This window comes from Eubalaena glacialis, chromosome 4 (genome assembly GCF_028564815.1).
Source record: "Eubalaena glacialis isolate mEubGla1 chromosome 4, mEubGla1.1.hap2.+ XY, whole genome shotgun sequence".
Classification (NCBI taxonomy): domain Eukaryota; kingdom Metazoa; phylum Chordata; class Mammalia; order Artiodactyla; family Balaenidae; genus Eubalaena; species Eubalaena glacialis.
In genome coordinates, this window is record NC_083719.1 from 13,064,961 (window position 1) to 13,069,419 (window position 4,459).

Here is a 4,459-nt window from a genome sequence, read left to right on the forward strand (position 1 = left end):
CTATTTTCAACTTAAGTTAATTTTTTGTATGGTGTGAGGTAGGACTTGACCTTAATTGTTTTTTCATATATTCATCTAATTGTTGCAATATTATTTATTTATGGAAGAGTTTTTCTTTCCCTATTTAGTAGATTTGACATCATTCTTGAGAGTCAATTCATTATATATAAGTAGGTCTATTTCTGTACTCCCTATTTTGTATTGTTGATTGTATTGTCTATTGTCTTGGCAAACTCACTCTGTCTTGATTATTGCAGCTTTATGGTAAGTCTTTAAATCAAGTGGGCATAAGTCCTGCAGTTGTGTTCTTCTCTTTCAAGATAGTTTTTTGCTATTCTAGGTCCTTTTCATTTCCAAATAAATTTTAGAATCCGCTTGACAAATCACACCATGCAATTCATTGAATGTATAGATCAATGTCAGGACAAAAGACATGTGAACAATATTACTTTCCAATCTAGGAACATGGATTTTTTTCTGCTCCTTCATTTAAATCTTCATTTCTCTCAGCAGTGTCTTGTTATTTTCGTGAAAGAGATTATGCATCTTTTTTGCAAATTTATTCCTAAAAACAGGCATACCTTTGGAGATATTGTGGGTTTGGTTCCAGACCATTGCAAGACAGCAAACACTGTGCTCGCTTCAGCAGCACATATGCTAAAATTGGAACAATACAGAGAAGATTAGCATGGCCCCTGCGCAAGGATGACACACAAATTCGTGAAGCGTTCCATATTTTTGAGAAACGTGAACTCGCCAAACAAAGATTTCAGTGTAAATGTTGTCTTTACCAAATGAAGTTAAAGGAACAAGTTATAGTTAAAGTTTGAATGGAAGAGCCTGCCATTGTTGTTCCACATCTTGTTGTTGCTGTTTACATTCTTTTATTGAGCCTACATCTTCATAAGATTCTTGGCAGGTATATGTTGGACACTTCTGTTTCATGGTCAAGGCAAGATCAGAGGCCACGGATACTGACAGCTGATTTGTCTGTTTTCTTCTGTCTTTTTCCATGACTGTATCTACTGCCTCATCTTGATTTACAAGCAAAACCTAGAAAACCTACAAAAATAAGTGTTTTGTAGTTTATCTAGGAATAATACAGAAAATATTGCTGTCATTTTTGGTGAAGAAAATCAATTTGTATAGTTTATTTCAACCAAAATAAAAGGTGAATTTTGTTTTAAAAAAAACAGCAAACATTGCAGTAAAGCAAGTCACACAAATTTTTTAGTTTCCCAGTGCATATAATGGTTATGTTTACACTATACTGAAGTCTATTCAATGTGCTATAGCATATGTCTGGAAAAAAAAAAGGTACATACCTTAACTTTAAAAAAACTGTTGGAAAAATGGCTCCAATATACTTGCTTGACATAGGTTGCCACAAACCTTCAATTTGTAAAAAAATGTAGTACAGGGACTTCCCTGGTGGTGCAGTGGTTAAGACTCTGTGCTCCCAAAGCAGGGGGCCCGGGTTTGATCCCTGGTCAGGGAACTAGATCCCACATGTGTGCCGCAACTAAGAGTTCGCAAGCCACAACTAAGGAGCCCATGAGCGGCAACTAAGGAGCCCACCTGCTGCAACTAAGACCCAGCACTACCAAATAAATCAATAAATATATTTTTTTAAACATAGTACATAGCAAGCTCAATAAAGTGAAGCACAATAAAATGAAGTATTCCTGTATTGTATTTTTGATGCTATATTTTTTAATTGAGAAGGCAAAATCCTACTATCTTATTTCAAGATTTCTTAGTCCCACTTGCATTCAAATAAATTGTAGAAAAATTTTTATTTGTTGGGCAGTGTTTAAATCTTGGAATGTAATTCCACATTGATGTAACTATTACAAAATAGTAGTAACTACAAATTATAAAATGGTATTTATTGATCCATGCTAGCTCATCAAAAAAATAATAGTAAAAATGAGTCATATACAATAAAAGAATCTGTAGTAGTATTGAAATGCTTCTTCACTCTCCAGCTTAATTTATCTTTCTAAATTAACCATCGGATATTGGACTCTTAAGTACCATTCATGGTTAAGTGTACACTGCTTAATAGACCACGTGATGTAAAGATGTCAAACAGGATTGGTGGTGACAACAGAGGCTGCAGTTTAGTACAGAAGCCTACAGTTAACATACGACTTCTATCTAAGTAGAGTAACAAAGAATACCTATGAAATCTGCAAAGGAAACTAGAAGAGACCAACAGAACAAAGAGGTAGCATGAGCCTAGCCACTGTGAGCTGGTTATGCATTCTTGCATTTCAGCAAGGGTGGGCAAGATAAAATTACTTACTACTTCCCTTATTTACTCAAAACAACAATATATTTCTATTCCCCGAATCTTGCCAATGGTCTCATTTCATTGCACGTATCAAAATGTAAGAAATCAGTCCTAACAGCAAAATGATCACATCTTCCGAAGAAATATACATAATGTATTCAGAATGCATATCAATGTATACTGGTGGCCTTCTCTTCATCTTTCATGCTCCAGAATGTGTAAGGTGATTATATCCCTGGCATTTCCTCTTTTATATCAGATATGGGCTGTTTGAAAACTATTTCATTATCACCCTCTGTTTCATCCACTTGGCAATTTTCACTTCTCCATCAACGTTGATGTACTAACTGTGTGGCCCTGGCTATCCATAATCATCTTTAGAGGGTCAGAATACCTAAAACCTCTTTATCTTCCTTGATAAAACCTGGCAATTCATAGAGCTCTGATAATCAGTCCTTGAGAGATTTTTTTTTTCTTTTTCCATAAGACCAGTGAAGGAAGATCACAGTCTATTCCTAATTTAGCTCTTTCCTTCCAATTTTTCTTGGTTTTTAAATTCCTTCTCCATTTTGAGCTTCTGTTTAAGTATTCACTTCTTCTTCTACTATTCCACTGGTAGTATATGATGTCTTTGAAAATAGAACATCCCAGTCTTTAAAACTTTCTTTGGGTAATTTTTCAGATGACATAAACTTACACTTCAAGATTCTTTGCCAAAATGGTAGTTGTTCATTGTTTCAGTCACTATCTTGGCAATATCTTCATATTCAAACTCAAAGAAAGCACGGGCTTTGTAATGTCCAGTCTTTTTTACTTCTGGGCAATCTAAGTGTTTTAATGATGTCAGGCTGGGAGCTGGGGTTCAAAAAGCCCTCCAAGTGTATGACCCACAGAGACTACTCCAAAAGGAAGTTCTCCTTGCTGGATGCACCCTGGTGGACCTCCCATCTCCTTAATTCTCAAACTTCACCTGCTACTGCAGGTTAAGTGACAGTAGCATCTTGCCATACCTGCAGAAAACAATTTGTGGAGCTTATGCACTCCACCTTATGCTCCTGGAAAACCTTTTTGATGCTTTTTTAAATAGCATTTAAAAATTAATTTTCTAATTATTTTTTCATAGTATATAGTAACACAATTGACATTTGTATATTAATCTTCTATCCTATCACCTTACTAAATTTTATTTGTAGTAAAAATTTTAGATCCCATTGGACTTTCACATAAACCAAAAGGTCATCTGTGAATAAAAATGGTTCTAATTTTTCTTTTCCCATTGGTACCCTTTTCTCCTAAAATTAGGGGAAATGAGTTCAATTTTGGCATTAATTATGATGTATGTTATAGGTTTTCATAGATCTCTTTATCGGATTGTGGAACTTTCCACCTACTCCTACATTGCTAAGAGTTTTCCCATGAATGGATGTTGCATTTTGTCAATTTTTTTCTCCTTCTATTGAGATAATTGCATGCTTTTTTACTTTTTATGTTTATGTACAAACAAGTAAAATTATCTCTTTGTAGAAGACCTATTTTTATACAAAAATTCCTGCAGAATCTACTAAAAACTATTAGAACTAATATTTGTTAGTGACTGACTGGACTATATTAGTGAATTCTATTTGCTCTGCAGTGTAAGCTTCTGATGTTGCTGTTCAAAAAGTACAGCCTTGGGGCATGCACAGTCACCCTGGGATGACAGTAGTTTTAGCAAAGCTCTTTTTGACTTTCTCTTTCCCTGATTGCTTCCAGCTGTTATGCTCTACTAAATTCCAGATGATTGCCTTTTTGATTTTGGCAATGCTCGGGTGAATACATTGCTCCACAGATTGACCCAATTAGATTCAGACTCCTTTGCAGGGGTAATTTTTGAGGTCAATGTTTGAGGTTTGTTCTGACCCTAAGAGGGCTCTTCTTCATTGTCTCTTTTACTTCTTCTCACTGGCAAACTAACTGGCCTATAGTTTAGCTTGTACCTTTCATGAAGCTACCAGCCTCCTCTTAATTGGTTAGTACCAAAACCACCACTGCTTCTGAGAGCATTGTTTGGCTTGAACTTTCTCACACTCTGTTCCCCAAAAGCTTAATTCATTTGGGGAGATTTTTGAAGCTTTCTGTTTTATGTCTGTTGTTTCATCTGGACAAAATTTCTGAGCCATGGCT

The 4,459-nt window shown here is 35.4% G+C and overlaps 1 non-coding gene across 1 annotated transcript; it reads left to right on the forward strand.

Annotated features, from left to right (window-relative positions):
- Positions 1-633: 633 nt before the first annotated feature.
- LOC133091646 (U6 spliceosomal RNA) lies at positions 634-740 on the forward strand. Its single transcript, XR_009700972.1, has one exon. It is a non-coding gene; the product is annotated as a U6 spliceosomal RNA (small nuclear RNA).
- The last annotated feature ends 3,719 nt before the right edge of the window (positions 741-4,459 follow it).